This window comes from Loxodonta africana, chromosome 4 (assembly GCF_030014295.1).
Source record: "Loxodonta africana isolate mLoxAfr1 chromosome 4, mLoxAfr1.hap2, whole genome shotgun sequence".
In the NCBI taxonomy this organism is placed as follows: domain Eukaryota; kingdom Metazoa; phylum Chordata; class Mammalia; order Proboscidea; family Elephantidae; genus Loxodonta; species Loxodonta africana.
In genome coordinates, this window is record NC_087345.1 from 70,801,050 (window position 1) to 70,819,334 (window position 18,285).

The following is an 18,285-nucleotide window of genomic DNA, read 5'->3' on the forward strand; positions in this document are numbered from 1 at the left end:
CTTCAAGTTGTGCAACCATTCTCACTCTCCCTTTCCTCCCTATTAACATAAACTCACTGCCCCCTAAGTTTCTTATCTAATCTTTAAAGTTGCTGTTGTCTATTTGATCCCATATAGATAGTTCTTAAAAGAGCACAATGCTCAAGGCGGACTCTTTATTAGTTAAGCTAAAATATTGTTTGATTTTAGGAAGACATCAGGTGATATTTTTGGCTTAAGGTTTAAAGATTAACTCAGGGTAGTGGGGTTCATCCAGCCTCCTAGGCTCCAGAAAGTCTGGATTCCATACAAGTTTTAACATGCGTAAAAGTATTTTGTAAACTGCTACCAACCAGGGGTAAGCATCTGCAATAATTAGCTCTCCCATTACCTAATGCAATGTGGAGGTAGTGGTTAAGAGACAAATCTTCAGGATTAGGCATTCCTGAGTTCAAAACCTGGCTCTGTGCCTTATTGTTTAATAAACTTTGATGATTTAAAAAAATCTTTTTGAGCCTCAGATTCCTCACCTGTAAAATTGGGAGTAATAAACTTATCCAAAGAGGTGCCACTAGGATTAAGGGAGATAGTATATATTGAGCAGTTAGTATCATACCTGGTACTTAGTGCTTGCTCAGTACACAGTAACATAATATTATATGATTTTGTGTTTGCCAGTGGTAATCATTCTAAGTTCCCCTTGGTAATAGTGATCATTACTTTCTTTTAAAAATGATGTGTCAAGCACTTACATTAGGCAGTGTCCACACCCTGGTGGCATAGTGGTTAAGTGCTACATCTGCTAACGAAAAGGTCAGCAATTCAAATCTACCAGGCGCTCCTTGGAAACTCTGTGGGACGGTTCTACTCTGTCCTGTAGGGTCGCTATGAGTCGGAATCAACTTGATGGCAACAGGTTTTTTTATGCAGATGAAGCGCTCAGGGAAAATTTCTTGAATGAATATACACAATCTTCACCAATATGGCTTTTTAAATTTACCTTGCATTACCTAGCAAACGTTCAGCCTTTTACAAATATTTTCCTAGAACAGTTTTATAGAGTAGTTGTCTACGTAAGTGTCCAGTGGTTATTCTATCACAAACTTCAAAAACATACTTATAACTGTTCTTTGCTCAAGGACATTAGCCTAAGAGGTCTTTAGCCACAACATAAGTATTGTTATATAGTACTTTCCCTTTCAAATAATATCAAAACAGAAGTCTGCTTGCTGTAGGGACTTCTCTTACTACTCTTAGAACTTCGGTAGAGTAATAGCGACCCAACAATTTTGAACACTAATTCAAAATGTTTTTTACCACTCCAAAACTGTAAAAGAACATTTTGACAGTGATGGTAATTTTCCATGATAAGATAACCGTCTTGATTTTCTGTGAGATAGATCAAATTCAAATAAGAAAATTCACATATTTTTCCTAAGTCTTGTTAGCATCCCTCTGTTTTAACTTTTATACTCACAAGAAGTAGCAGTAGCTAAAAGAGTGGAATGTCACAACCAATTATGTGCATAAAAGCTAACAAACAGTGAATTAGCTGAACGGGAAACAACAGAAGGAAGCGGCATCAGAGGCACAGGTAATACACATATTAAACAACCATACCTGGGAGTTTTGACTATAACCTACATCGAGAGGGCTCGTTCGTTCATTCGTGAGACTGACAAAGACCGTAGGAAGCCAACACTAATGACTTACTGTTGTGTATCTGATTTCACTCACTGCTGGAGACCAAGGTATTTTTTCACGTGCCTGAGAAGTTAGAAGCAGACGCTATTATTACTTGACACAGGAAAAAGGGGACAGGGGTTGTGGCAGAGACTGCGGGTCAGGGGAGAAGATGCTGGCAGCAGATTTTGTTAGCTGAAGCAGTCTGGCATCTAACTCAGCTCTGCAAAGCCCCCCACAGACACTGCCCGACTTCTCAATACCCTCAGGAGGTTTTCTCTGGATGGATAGAGCCCCAGGAGACTCCCAAATCATGCCATTTCATCTTTGTGCATGCTTCTCTGTTTGCCTGGGAAAGTCCTCATCTTCCTCTCACCCTGGGGACTTTCTGCTTGTCTTTCTGAACAGCTCCAACATCACTTCTCCACAAAGCCTTCCTCAGTCACTTGGCCCACCCCCACCCATCCCCATGTGGCAGTCGGGGTGTATTGTAGGGATGTCACCAGTGCTCACTTCACTGCTTTGCAGTCATCAGTCTATATGTTTCTCTTCTTCTGAACTCTCCGTTAGGAGTCATGTTTGATTCCTTTTTAGATACTCAGCACATAGCATAGAATCTGGCACATGCCCAGACCCAGTGCCATTGAGTCGATTCCGACTCACAGTGACCCTATAAGACAGAGTAGAACTGCCCCATAGAGTTTCCAAGGAGCACCTGGCGGATTCGAACTGCTGACCCTTTGGTTTGCAGCCATAGCACTTACCCACTACGCCACCAGAGTTTCCTCTGGTACATAAAAAAGGAGGTCCAAATTTAACATGAAAAAAATGGAATGTAAGTGTAAAATAAGCAGTCTTTATTTGCACTTTAATAATGTAATTGTTTTATAAGGAAACTTAATTACGATGGCCTTTTAGGAAATTCTAAACCTTACTATTAGAGAATAAAAAAATTAATTTTCAAATGTAGTGAAAGAACTAATTTGGTGGCATTATTTTAGATGTTTCTTGAAAACAAATTTTCCATGATTAAAAAAGTTAAAGAAATATGAAGCTAAGCAAAATAAAAATATATATATATTTAAAATCCAGGCTAGTGTACACGTGTTTTATTTCCTTGCCTAAATTTTAAATTCCTTTAGAAGAGGGAGAATGTTTTTAATTTCTATTACCCAATAAGTAGGCACCGTGCTTGATATACAATTAACTTTCAGTAAACTCTTAATTGACATCACTCCCCCCTCCCCCCAACATCTTGAGAATCACTGGGAAGCCTGGTGCTATTTTTGGTTAGCATATGAGTGAAAAGACATTAGCTTTTAATTGAAGGCCATTGTTATATAATTAATTCATGAATAAGAAAGTAAGTGTCAGAGTCTGCAAATGATTTAGGGTTCTCTCAAATTCCTGGCAGCCCAGTGACCACAATTAGAGACACACCACCTCAAGGGTTTTTCCCCAATATGGAGCTTTAATTTATTTTTATTTTTTAAGAGTTAGGGATGTTATAGCCGCTACTGTACTCAGAAGCTGATGTGATATGAATGTGTTTCTAAATGCAGAAATGGTTTCAGCTGTGAGAACTTCTCCAGACGCCCTGTTTTCTCTATTTGTGTGAGGAAGAGAGCAAGCGAATGCAGGGGTTTCTCTTGTGTAGTACTGACTTCCTTTGTGGCCCCAGAGAAGCCATTTGAACTCTCTTCCTTAGTTCCTCCAGCTGTAAAATGGAACTAATAATGTATTTTACAAGGTAACTGTGAGGATTAAGCAGTCAAAGTTTCAAGGTGGTAAACCCAGAGTATGAAATACTTCTAGAATGGGAAACTGTTAGACCATTTGATTTTTCGTAGCTGAGCATTAATGTTTTCTGTTAGATTGGGTTTCCAAACCCCTTAACTTCATTGAAATACCCAATTAAAGTGATTTGGAAGCAAACTGGTTTATTTCTATGTGGACAATTCCATTTTGTGACAAAGAAGATTCTAGAAAACAATAGCAATTGAGTGGTAGTAATTATGTTCATCATGTTGCGAAACCGTTATCCGTTTCCAAATATTTCTGTCATCATGATGTGGATTCTTATCCCGGCCATACTATGACTGTGGGACCAAACCGAAACCAAACCTGTTGCCGTTGAGTCGATGTCGGCTCATAGCAACCCTAAAACGTCACGAAATTTCCTTGCTTCTCTGTTTTCTTCCAGGTCCACAAACAAAGCATCTGTGCCCGACTCTTACAGGATTGTGAAGAGCAAAGGGATAGCATAGCGTGTGTGAAGAGCTTTAAGCTGATAGGAAGTTGTCCAAGAATACTACCCTACAGATGTGGAAACTGAGTCCCACAGAAGCAAATAGCCTTGCCTTAAATCGTGTAACTGAACATCATGGATGCCCTGGGATATTACCAGATAGTCTGGTCTTATTTTTTCCTAAGGAAACAAAAAAAGTATTTTTTTCCTCAGAAGAAACACCCTTTCCGTTTTCATGACAGTCACCTTTCTTTCACCTGTCGAATTAGCTTTTGCCTCTTTCTAATGATGGAGCACGGTCGTAGCCTACTTGTCTCTCGTTTCCTACAGGATAGAGGAGGAGGTAGCTAGAGCTTGCTGTCAAGGAAAAGAGCCTGGTTAGAGCAGCAATTCGAAGACTTATTATTGGCTGCAGAGAATACAGTTATGGCTTGTAGAAATCAAATAAAATCTTGAGAGGAGTCCAGAAAGGCAAAGAAGTGTTGTTAAATCTCTAGTCCTGTATGATGCAGAATCTGTAAAGGGAAAATATAGGGTGTAAATTGAGTTGTAATTCCAACCAAGCCAATGCAGTCAGTTGTGATGGCCAAACAACAGATGTATAAAGGCTTAAGGACCTCAAATGTTACAGACTCTGGCTGCTACCCAAACACCATTGCAGCTGAAATAAAAGAGTCCTGTATTCTTGCAGAGACAAAGCCTTAAAAACAAAGCAGCAGACTTTCTTGACTAAAAGGGTTTGTAATGGATATATTGCTAGTAATCTTAAACCCACTCAGCAGAGAACAGTCAGGCTCGGGAAGCAAACAGGTTTTATAGAATGATGGATTTTGTATAATGCCTAACATGTTGTTGGCACCCACTGGGCTCATTATTATTCCTGTGGCTCTCAGTTATGTAGCACAATGGTATATGGACACAGGAATCCTAGGTGAGGAGGAAAAGAAACTGGCATGAATTCTTCAAGTCCTCCCTGCTAGTTCTAGCTCTGCAGGTTTGTGGAGAAAGAAGGAGGGAGAAAGGAAAGGCAGACAATAACAGCTGACAGTTTCTGATTGCTTATTATACTCCATGCCTGTGCCAAGTATATATGCATTATCTTGTTTTGCCAACACAATAATTCTATGAGGTTTATGATCTGTATTTTTTAAGATGAGATAACTGAGGTCAAGGTAGGTAAAAGGTAGAGCATATGTTCTGGAGCCAGGGTGTCTGGATTTGAATCCTGGGACACTCACTTCTTAGCTGGCATGACACTGAACAAGTGCCTTAATCACTGTCTCATCTATAAAAACCAGTTACCATCGAGTCGATTCTGACTCAAGACAACACCATGTCTGTCAGAGTAGAACTGTGATTTATAGGGTTTTCAATGGCTGATTTTTCAGAAATAGATTGCCAGGGCTTTCTTCCAAGGTGCCTCTTGGTGGACTCAAACCTCTAACCTTTCAGTTAGCAGTCGAGCACATGAACTGTTTGCACCATCCAGGGCCTCCTTCATCTATAAAATGATGTGAAGATAGTACCTACCATCGCTGTGGTGATTAAATTAATAAGACACAAAGCACTGGGAAGAGTACCCAGCACATGATAGGTTTTCAATAAATGTTACTTAATTTTATTATTGCCTAAGGTTATAAGTACAACTATAATCAGTATGGTGGCAGAGTCGAGCCTGGAGCTCAGGTCTCTCTGAAGCCATTGGCTTTTCCCTTAACCGTCTCAGTGTACTGCCTGTATAAGAAAGGCTGGGAAAAGAAGAAGCAACATTCCAGAGCAGTTTCTGGCCGCTCAGCAATAGGGAAGCTCCAGAAAGAGAATCCCTTCCACACTCCACCCCCGACCCACTCTCACCAACGACAACTGTATTTATTTTGTTTTTATTATTTCCAATTGCTACCACTGAGAGCCAAAAATAAGAGCAGCACTACAGCTCAATGTTTACTTTTGCGCTGTCTCATTAATGCTGTCTGTTAGCAGTGTATCCTCCCTACTGGGTCTTGCCTGTCCTTTGCATCCAGTGTTTTCTTGAAAATAAGAGAAAAGAAAGATGGTTTTGCTGGCGTTCCTTATGAATTCAGAACAAATAGCTTCAGGGGGAAAAATCATCAATTCTATTCAGTGTGTTAGAGGCATGGGTGTTTGGATGTTGAAAGGGCACTGTCTAATGTGATTTCCTTGACATAACCCTTTGGACTTGGCTTCAGCTTTGAAGAAACACACAGGAAAGCTCTCATCAGCAACTTGGACACATACTGCTTCCCTTGCAGCCCTGTGGTGTTGTCTGCACAGGAGCGAAGGATGAACTGCGTCCTTTTAGGACTGCAGGGAAAGGAGACTTGGTGGTACAAATGGTTAAGCTTTCGGCTGCTAGATGAAAGGTTGCCGGTTCAAACCGACTCAGTGGCTCCATGGCAGAAAGATTGGCAATCTGCTCCCATAAAAGTTACAGCCTAGAAAACCCTATGGGGCAGTTCTCCTCTGTCACACGGGGTCACTATGAGTTGGAGTCAACTTGATGGCCCCCAACAACAACAACATGACTGCAATTGCTAGCAGTTCTCTGGTGGCAGCAGAGTCCAAGGGTCTCTGCAGGTCTTAGATTTCAAGTAGGATTTAGAGGGCCCATGTCTGTTAACTGAGTGATTTGTAAAGCTCTTGTTACCAATTTAGAGGGATAATGCAGTTATTAATGTTATTTTCTAGTAATTATTTTAACTTTTTTAAACATAAGACTGACAAAAATGTTCACGTGACTATAACCAGTTGTGGTCGAGTTGACTCTGACTCATGGTGACCCCATGTGTGTGAGAGTAGAATTGTATTCTACAGTTTCCAATGGCTGGTTTTTCCGGAAGTAGATCATTAGGCCTTTTTTTCAAGGCACCTCTGGGTGAACTTGAACCTCCAACCTTCGGTTAGCAGCCAAGTGCGCACATGACTGTAGTCAGAGGGTTTTCATTTTTTAGTCTGAGAAGTTTGAATTGACTGAGTCCTCCTGCCAGACCATGCCTGTGATCAGGTGCTCTCTGATTCTCCAGAAGGACCTGAGACACAGATCTACAGGAGGCTGGTTGTTAAAATGATGCAGGCAGGCAGGCGGGCAGGGGCACCCCAGCTGTCGTTTGGACATCTTCTCTGAGGCTAGAAGCATTGTGTTGTTATGTTACAGGCAGGCACCATTTTGCCTTAAACATTGCAGACTACTGACCTGGCAGTCACCTCCCACATGTTGCGTGGAAAACCTAGACTTTGGGCAACTTTGCCCAAAGAATTGATGCCTCATTGGAGTCCAGGAACTTGGCCTTTGCCAGTGGACCACAGAGAGCACTGAGAAGCTGCGGCACTGTCTTCAGGGGTGTTCAGGCCTCATTACCTGCCTGCCAGGGTCCCTGGGTGGTACAAGCAGTTAAGCACTCAGCTGCGAACTAAAAGTTTGGAGGTCCCGGTCCACCCAGAGATGCCTGGAAAGAAAGGCCTGGCAATCTACTTCTGAAAAATCAGCCATTGAAAACCCTGTGGAGCTCAGTTTTACTCTCACACATATGGGGTCACCATGAGTTGGAGTCGGATGGTAACTGGTTTGGTTTCGGTTTGGACCTACTGTCCCTCCCTTGTAGCGAAGGCTCATTAGAAAACACCCAAGTGCTGCGTGGTATTTTTACGTCATCTCCAACTGCTGCAGGGAAGCCTTGTTGGAAGTGTTTCTGTGCCTGTAACTTGGGTGCAGACTTCCCTCATCTTTGAATGGAACTGTTTATCTGCGAATTCAGCCTGTTCAACCCAGCATCTAGAATCATTTAACCCAAATTCCTACCCACTGAGGACATCTCTTCCACCATAATTCTGACAGTGAACATGCCCTAGGACAGAGCACTCACCACTCTCAGGGTTAAAAAAAAAAAAGACAGAATAAATCACCTTTACGTTGAGTCGAAAGTATCTTGTTGCTGTTGTTATTGTTAAGTGCTGTCAAGTCAGTTCCCACTTAAATGAAAAAAATGATAGAAATGTAAGGTTGATCCACTCTGAATTCTGGGGCTGATATCCAAATTGTCATTATGTTCCGTTTCTCCTCTTTTTGTCGGCTCCTCCATCTTGGGTCTGTGGATATGTGTGGAAGGGCATTTACATTAATTTTGTTCCTTTGTAGTAGGTTTGATCACTGAATTTCATTTGTTTGTTTGTTTGTTTGAAGGAAGTTGAAACTAATATCTAAAGGAAACAAACGTCATCTATGCATTTTTCTCATGCATGCTATTTTCACTGCCAACCTTGCTGGGAGGAAAATCTATGATTGGAGGCTTCTAGAAAAGGTTTTCTGATTGGCAAGCCACTTGTTCCCCTACCTTTTTCTTCTAGAAGTGTGAAAAGGCACTTCACAGACTAGAGAAAATGTCTACTTGTTCCCTGGAGAAGCTCGCCAAAGCCTGCTATCTGCTGGATAAGCAAGACTTGCCTATGGTAAAAATTGCTCCCATAAAGCATTTTGCTTCATATCGGAGACCTACACATGAGACAAGCTTGGGCTCGTCGGCTTCTCACCTCCCTAGACCTTTTCAGCACTCATTGCTGCTTTAAATGTTGGTGAGTCCCACACAGAAAGAAAATGTATTAAAATTATTTTTCTTATCAATGGGTGATATATCATGCAGCCCATTTAGCCGTGAAAACAATGCTGCTAGTCAGAGTTTCTCTTTGTTCCAAGTTTTTCATGTTAATGTGGTCTGTGTAGTAAAATCTTTGCCAGGGCAGGGAGCACCAGATTTGTGGCACGGCCCGTAACACACGTACATTTCGGAGACCACACACAGATCAAAAAGATAAAGGCACACATTGCTTTTGAGCACTGACCCGTGTGCCAAAACTGAGGTTTCACCTACAATAGACCAGAAGGATATAAGAGTTCTGTCTCGGGGAATTGAGAGTTTCCTTTTCTGTTCTAGTTGGCCTTTTAAAAGAATGAGAGGATTTTTTTTTTTTTTTTTAAACCCTTCTGACAGTCCTTGTTTCACAATTACAACGGAAATAGAAAAGCATCCTTTGCCTTCCACCAGCAACCGCTACAAGAAGGCCACACAAGGCAGACCTACGGCTCTGGAGCCAGACCGCCTAGGCTCATCTCCAGATTACTCGTTGTGGAAATTTGGGCAAGTTAAATAAAATCCTTGTGTGTGCCTCAGTTCCCTGTAAAACAGGGATCATAACTCTACGTACCTCATGGGGCGGTGGTGAGCATTCACTGAGCCAATATATGTGATGTGCCAAGCACAGGACCCAGCCCCTGTTGTTGCTGTCAGTTGCTGGCAAGTTGATTCAGACTCATGGTGGCTCCATGTGTGCAGAGTAGAAATGCTCCAGAGGGCTTTCAAGGCTGTGACCTTTTGGAAGCAGATTGCCAGGACTTACTTCGTAGGTGCCTCTGGGTGGGTTTGAACTGCCAATCTTTTGGTTAGCAGGCGAGTGCTTAACCATGTGTGCCACCCAGGGACTACCTGGCCCCTAGTAAGTTTTCAATTGTTCGCAACTGAAAAAATTAAATCGAACCTGCATAAATTGTAGGCTCAATTTACTGTAAAATTATTGAGGATAATATATTTTCAGTCAATCTGTACTGTTGCAAAAGGCACAAAGAAACTACATAGTACAACTGGCCATTGCCTGAGCTAAGAATCTCCATGAGGCAGTCACCTTTTGAAGGCAACCCCTTCTAGACGATTACAGTTTTACCTGCCACTCCTGCCTTATAGGAGCCGGGGTGCAGTACAGGTAAAATCACAGTGTGTCTGAACTAGCATAATGGAGGAAAAGCATTATTGAAGGTCTTACTTGCTATTATTAAGGTGGATGCTCAAACCCGCTCTTAAACTTTCTAACTGGTGGCTCTTGACCCTGGACGAACATCAAATCACCTGAAGAACTTTAAAGACACACTGATACTGAGCCCCAGAGTGTTGTTAGCTGCCTCCAGGTCAGCTCCCAACTCATGGTGATCTCATACACAACGGAATGGAATGAGACACTGCCTGGCCCTGCACCATTCTTGTGATTGGTTGTGGATCGGGCTATTGTGATCCACAGGGTTTTCATTGGCGGATTTTCATAAGTAGATTGCCAGGCCTTTCTTCCTAGTCTGTCTTAGTATGGAAATGGTGCAAAAACCTATTCAGCATCATTGCAACACTCAAGTCTCCACTGACGGGCAGGTGGTGGCTGCACATGAGGTCCACTGGCCAGGAATCAAACCGGGGTCTCCTGTATGGGGAGAGAGAATTCTACCACTGAACCACCACTGCCCCCATAGTCTCAGGATCGATGCAGCAAAACGTAATCAACGAGACCAGGGTTCAGATTCTGTCTCCACCAATTTTAGTTTTAGGTCTTTGACAAGTTATTAACCTCTCTGTTTTCTAATTTGTGAGATGGGGGTTGTTGTATGAATTAAAGATAATGTATTTAAAGCTCTTAGCACAAATCTTGGCATGTAGTAAGTGACCAATAAATACTATTCATTAAGAGTGTATTTTCTTTAAAGATCCCAGCCCGAAGTGTTCCTAAGGTGAGCTCAATTACATAATATTTGCCTTGAAAGATAGTTTTGGATATGAACTGGTAAAAAACACCCGTTGCCATCTAGTTGATTCCGACTCATAGCGACCCTATAGGACAGAATAGAACTGCCCCATAGGGTTCCCAAGGCTGGAAATCTTTATGGAAGCCGACTGCCACATCTTTCTCTCGTGGAGCAGCTGGTGGGTTCGAACTGCCGACCTTTCAGTTAGCAGCCGAATGCTTTAACTACTGTACCACCAGGGTTCCGCTATGAACTGGTAAAGGCTTCTTATTTTACAAATGAGAAAATTAAAGCATAAAACATGGTAGTCCAAGTTGCTGTTGTTGGCTGCTGTTCAGCCGGCCCCCGGCTCCTGGAGTTATGGAGTAGAACTGCCACAGGAGGTTTTCTTGGCTCTAATTTTTTCTGAAAACAATACACCAGGCTTTTCTTCCATGGAGCCACTGGGTAAGTTTGAACCACCAACATTTAGGTTAGCAGCTGATTGCAAACTGCTTGTGCTACTCAGGGTCCTCCACAAATGAGAAAATTAAAGTACAAAAACTTTGGTCAAATTTACACAGCTAAGAATAGGCTATGATTTGAACCCAGATTTCCTAAACCTATGTCCACAGTCTTCCTCCTATTCCATTGTTACTTCTCAACCCATGTCCTCTGAGGCCCCCAAATCTGGTCCTGGACCTTATCTCTGGCCTTATATTTTACCAATCCCTTCCTGCCTTTAGTTTTACAGTGCAGCAACACTAAATTGTTTTTTATTCCCTGATACTCATGATTCCTGTTTCTCACCTGTATTCCTTGAATTCTGCCTCAAATGCCCTCAGCACCTTCATTTTCTAACTCTCTAACTTCTGCTTCAGCTGATGAATGATTAATTGCTGCAGTGATTGCCTATCACTGTAAACAATTAGTAATCAGACAAAATATCGGACATTGGACAAGAAGATTTTGATCTCTGCAAGAAAACAAATGAGGGAAGCCCTATAATTGCCACAGCTTACTACCTAGGGACAGTTTCCAAGTCTTACCCAAGGGAAGCCAAAATAGAGCCCAGTGGTCTTGCTGAGTTGAAAGACAGTGACATAATTCTGGGGAGACCAAGGAGGCTAAATTTGCAAGGCAGATTACCAAGGAGGGAGTTAAAGGGAATGGGAGCTCCCTCAAGTCTTTGGTTGAATATAATTGATCTATATATGTAGGTGAAGAAACTACCAAAGCCAGGGAAAGAACCACCACGAAGCACTAGGCAGAACAATGCCTGGAGCTCACACAGGGCTGGGAAGAGTTTGTGTTTCCACTAAGATGAGTGTTGTTGTTGTTAGGTGCCCTTGAGTTGGCTCCAACTCATAGCAGTCTTATATATTACTGAACCAAGTGTTCATTACCTTGTCCTGTGCCATTCTTACAATAGTAGGTATGCTTGATCATATTGTTGCAGCCACTGGGTCAATCCATCCCATTGAGGGTCTTCCTCTGTTTCACAAACCCTCTACTTTACCAAGCATGATGCCCTTCTTCAGGGATCACTTCCTCCTAATGTCTCCAAAGTATGTCTCACCATCCTTGCTTTTAAGGAGCATTCTGGCTGTGCTTCTTCCAAGCCAGATTTGTTCGTTCTTCTGGAAATTGGTGTCATATTCAATATTCTTCATCAGCACCATAATTCACAGGTGTCAATTCTTCTTCAGTCTTCCTTAATCATTGTCCAGGTTTTGCATCATATAAGGTGATTGAAAACACCATGGCTTGGGTCAGGTGCACCTTAGTCCTCAAAGTGACATCTTTGCTTTTTAATACTTTAAAGAGGTCTTTTGTAGCAGATTTGCCCAATGCAATATGTTGTTTGATTTCTTGACTGCTGCTTCCATGGGCATTGATTGTGGATCCAAGAAAATGAAACCCTTGACAACTTCAATCTTCTTCATTTTTCATGATGTTGCTTATTGGTCCAATTGTGAGGATTTTTGTTTTCTTTATGTTGAGGATGAGTGTGGAGACCTCAAAATACATAGGGTGGAGTCCTCAGAAGGATCATGTCCCAGAAGGATAGTAAACCAATAACCAAACCCACTGCTGTCAAGTTGATTCCGACTCATAGCGACCCTATAGGACAGACTAGAACTGCCCCATAGGGTTTCCAAGAAGCACCTGGTGGATTTGAACTGCCAATCCTTATGGTTAGCAGCCATAGCTCTTAACCACTACTCCACCAGGGTTTTCTAGAAGGATAGAAGTACAGTTAAACTAGTCCTAGAATAAAAGCTGCTCTGGATCCACTATAACAAAGCTTAAAAGCCAGCCTTGCATGGATGAAATTGATCTGCCACAAAATCCAATGGTCTTTAGAGGAAGAAGATAATATCCAGAATCCAACAAAATAAAATCACAGTATCTCCTATTCGATAAAACATCACTAGACGTGAAAGGAGTGTGGAAATGTAAGTCATATCAAAAGAAAAATTAATCAACAGATCCAACTGGATTAGAACTCTTCATGGGGAAGAACCCTGCCTCACCTTTATATTTGAAGTACATGGCCTGGCACAGTAGACACTCAAAAAAACTTAGTAAATTGGAGGTCATTTTAATATATTACTTTCACAAATGAGCTCATACTGTCTGCATCTCAAAGAACTGGAGGAAGGTTTAGGACTTAAGTACTTGACTGAAAATTTGGTGGAGTATTCTGGGAATGCATTAAAATAACTTGATAAACTTTTTTTTATTCAGTTAATAAGCCTATGTTATTCCTATGGTGGAACTGGGCTGTGGTAATCACAAGTATGAGGGCTAAAGCAGTGTGGTGTTTTGTTAGTTGCAGTCTTACTTCAGTGCTTTTATTTTTGGAATAAAAAAAGAAGCCACACAACATGTTCCTCATCTTCTCCAGGAAATACTTCTTGTAATGTAATTTCACACGGATGCATATGTCACTGGGCTAGTTTCTATCTGAGCATGAATGACATATAGATGGGGATCTCTTTTTTTTATTCCTCCCCAGGTTTGCTTTCTGCCCACTCCCTCCTCTCCCACACACTTCACCTCATCCTGAACACTTTGGTCACCGTTAAAGAACCACATTAACAAAGGGCATCATTTTATGGAAGCTGCCCCAATGCGCATAGCAGTAAAAATACAATGTTGATGGTAGCTAATATATATATTGAGTCCTTAATATGTGCCAAAGGAGTCCTGGTGGCTCAATGGTTAAGTACCTGACTACTAAAGAAAAGGCTGGTGCTTTGAACCCACCAGTCATTTGTAGGAGAAAACAACTGGCGATCTGCTCCTGTAAAGATTAAAAACCAAAAAACCCACTGCTGTTGAGTTGATTCTAACTTATGGTGACTCGATAGGACAGAGTAGAACTGCCTAATAGGGTTTCCAAGGCTGTAAGTCTTTATGGGAGCAGACTGGTATATCTTTCCCCTGCAGAGTGGTTGGTGGGTTTGAACCACCAACCTTTCAGTTAGCAGATGACTGCTTAACCACTGTCTAACCAGGGTTCCTTCCCATAAAGATTACAGCCTAGGGAACCCTATGGGGGCAGTTCTACTCTGTCCTGTAGGGTTGCTATGAGTCAGAATTGACTCAATGGCACCCAACAACAATTTATGTGGTGGGTAGACAATATCATGTCACTTAATGCTTATAATAACTCTACATGATAGTACTTAAACAGTCTCCATTTCATAGATAAGAAGATCGAAGCCCAAGTTTTTATGGCTCAGATGTTCTAAAGTTGGACTTTGTGTTGTTACTTTCAACACCCTTGCTACTCAAAGCACCATCATCTCAAATTTGTTATAAAGGTAGCATCTCAACCTCCACCCCAGACCTACTGGGACAGGCCCGGAATTTTAGCCCAATCTCCCGGTGATTCATATGCACATTTGAGTACGGGAAGCACTGGTCTACACTATAACCTCTCCTGTTGTGTACGCACTCCCCAATAGTGCTCACTCATACTCTGTGGCCTGCAAGGCCTAACACACTTCCCAGCATGTTTGAATTTCTCTTCAGGAGTGATTTAAGCAACAAGATTTTGCTCATTGTGTTGACATGCAGGAACCTCCCTTCCTCCTACTCTCAATCCATTTTCACGTCTCATTTTCCCAGGCATGTGAACAGGGAGGACTGGGGGGCTTGCAGAGAAGTGGATGAGCCAGGGGGCTTGCTTGTGGCACTGGAGTTCCAACAGTTTATGGCCTCAATTTCTGACTGACCCTGCAGGAGGGGCATCTGACTAATTGTTTCTCCAAGTGGGGGCTTCTGACCCTGTACAGGCCATGGGCCTCCACCTGTCTGTCAGTGTATCCTACCGTGGGGGCTTGCATGTTGCTGTGATGCTGGAAGCTATGCCACCAGTATCAGCAGGGTCACCAATGGAGGACAGGTTTTAGTGAGCTTCCAGACTAAGACGGGCTAGGAAGAAGGACCCGGCAGTCTACTTCTGAAAAGAATCACCAGTGAAAAACCTTATGAATAGCAGTGGAACATTGCCTGATATTGTGCCAGAAGATGAGCCCCTCAGTTTGGAAGGTGCTCAAAATATGAGTGGGGAAGAGCTGCCTCCTCAATGTAGAGTTGACCTTAATGATGGAGTCAAGCTTTCAGGACCTTCATGTGCTGATGTGGCATGACTCAAAATGAGAAGAAACAGCTGCAAACATCCATTAATAATCAGAACCTGGAATGTACAAAGTATGAATCTAAGAAAATTGCAAATTGTCAAAAATGAAATGGAACTCATAAACATCGATACCCTAGGCATTAGTGAGCTGAAAAGGACTGGTATTGGCCATTTTGAATAGGACAATTGTATAGTCTACTATGCCAGGAATGATAACTTGAAGAGGAAGTGTGTTGCATTTATCGTCAAAAAGAACGTTTCAAGATCTATCCTGAAGTTCAGCGCTACCAGTGATAGGATAATATCCATATGCCTACAAAGAAGACTAGTTAATACTATTATTCAAAGTTACACACCAACCACTAAAGCCAAAGATGAAGAAATTGAAGATTTTTATCAGCTGCTGCAGTCTGAAATTGATCAAACATGCAATCAGGGTGCATCGATATTTACTGGTGATTGGAAAGTGAAAGTTGGAAATAAAAAAGAAGGACAGGCAGTTGGAAAATATGGCCTTGGTGACAGAAAAAGTGCTTGAGATCGCATGACAGAATTTTGCAAGACCAATGAAGAATTCATTGGAAATACCTTTTTGCACCAACATAAATGGCGATTATACACATGGACCTTGCCAGATGGAATACACACGAATCAAATCAACTATATCTGAGAAAAGAGATGATGGGAAAGCTCAATATCTTCAAGCAGAACAAGGCCAGAGTCCAACTGTGGAACAGACCATCAATTGCTCATATGCAATTTCATGTTGAAACTGAAGAAAACCAGAGCAAGTCCATGAGAGCCAAAGTTTGAACTTGAGTATATCCCACCTGAATTTAGAGACAATCTCAAGAATAGATTTGACACGTTGAACACTAATGGCCAAAGACCAGACAAGTTGTGGAGTGACATCAAGGACATCATACATGAAGAAAGCAAGAGGTCATTGAAAAGACAGGAAAGAAAGAAAAGACCAAGATGGATGTCAGAGGAGACTCTGAAACTTGCTCTCAAAAATCAAGCAGCTAAAGCAAAAGGAAAAAATGAAGAAGTAAAAGAACTAAACAGAAGATTTCAAAGGGCAGCTCAAGAAGAAAAAGTAAAGTATTATAATGACATGTGCAAAGAGCTGGAGATAGAAAAACAAAAGGGGAGAATGCACCTGGAGAGCCTCAAGCTGAAAGAACTGAAGAAAACATTCAAGCCTCGGGTTGCAAGAGTGAAGCATCAAAAGAAGATGGAAGGGATCTCAAGCGGGAGGCGGGGCCAAGATGGCGGACTAGGTGGACGCTGCCGCGGATCCCTCTTGCAACAAAGACTCGGAAAAACAAGGGAATCGATCACATACATAACAATCTACGATCTCTGAACAACAAGCACAGACTTAGAGACGGAAAACGAAAAAATATGGGCAGACAGCGACCGTTTTCAGAACTAGGAGCCAGTGTACCAGGCAGGTGACCTTTGGAGCCCGATCTGGGGCAGAGCCCAGGGGGGCAGATGGCACAGAAGGGGGGCCCAGCCCTTCCCCCCGAACCCATCCCGGGAGGAAGTCTAGCTGGTTGGTGCGGGCGGCGTAGTGGCGCAGCCGGAGGGAGAAGCACCTGGGAGGTAGTGACTGATATTGGAGCGGGCAGAACAGCGTCCCAGCTGGGGACCCGTCCCACCGGGAGTTTGGCAAGAAGCGGGGGGGGGGGGCGCGAGCGGGGGGGAGGTCAGCTATGTTTCCCTAAAGCGACCCTGGGGCGGGGCCCACACGTTCGTGCGGGAGGATGCCCACCCAGTCCGCGCGTGCGGTGCGGTGAACCGGAGGGAGAAATCCCCGGAAGTGACTGGTCTCGGACCGGGGAAAGCAGCGTCCCAGCCTGCGAGCCGTCCTGCTGGGATATGGGCGCGCACGCGGGCGGGGCGCGAGTGCGGGGTCCAATTATATTCTCCTGAATAGACCCTGGGGGCGGGCCCACCCGTTCCTGCGGGAGACACCCGCCCAGTGCGCGCGAGCGGTGCCGCGCACCGGAGGGAGAAGTCCCCGGAGGAAGTGACTGGTCTCCAAGCAGGGAAAGCAGTGTCCTAGCCAGGAAGCCGTCCCGCCCGGATTTTGGCGGACGGGGGCGGAGTGTGAACATGGTGTTCAGCTCTATATCCTGTGGTGCTACACTCCCAGCTCTCTGATCCCTCCCCCACCCTCCCCAGGCGGCTCCATTAACATCCGAATACCCGGAGCCAGAGGGAGAATTCAGATAGGGATCTGATGGCATTTTTTTTTTAGCTGACTACCTGGAAAATCTAGTTTCCCAGTGATGGCTCGGAGACAGCAGTCCATATCAAACCACTTAAAGAAACAGACCATGACAGCTTCTCCAACCCCCCAAACAAAAGAATCAAAATCCTTCCCAAATGAAGATACAATCCTGGAATTATCAGATACAGAATATAAAAAACTAATTTACAGAATGCTTAAAGATATCACAAATGAAATTAGGATAACTGCAGAAAAAGCCAAGGAACACACCGATAAAACTGTTGAAGAACTCAAAAAGATTATTCAAGAACATAGTGGAAAAATTAATAAGTTGCAAGAATCCATAGAGAGACAGCATGTAGAAATCCAAAAGATTAACAATAAAATTACAGAATTTGACAACGCAATAGAAAGTCAGAGGAGCAGACTCGAGCAATTAGAATGTAGACTGGGACTACTGGAGGACCAGGGAATCAACACCAACATAGCTGAAAAAAAATCAGATAAAAGAATTAAAAAAAATGAAGAAACCCTAAGAATCATGTGGGACTCTATCAAGAAGGATAACTTGCGAGTGATTGGAGTCCCAGAACAGGGAGGGGGGACAGAAAACACAGAAAATAGTTGAAGAACTCCTGACACAAAACTTCCCTGACATCATGAAAGACGAAAGGATATCTATCCAAGATGCTCATAGAACCCCATTTAAGATTGATCCAAAAAGAAAAACACCAAGACATATTATCATCAAACTTGCCAAAACCAAAGACAAACAGAAAATTTTAAAAGCAGCCAGGGAGAAAAGAAAGGTTTCCTTCAAGGGAGAATCAATAAGTTCAGACTACTCAGCAGAAACCATGCAGGCAAGAAGGGAATGGGACGACGTATACAGAGCACTGAATGAGAAAAACTGCCAACCAAGGATC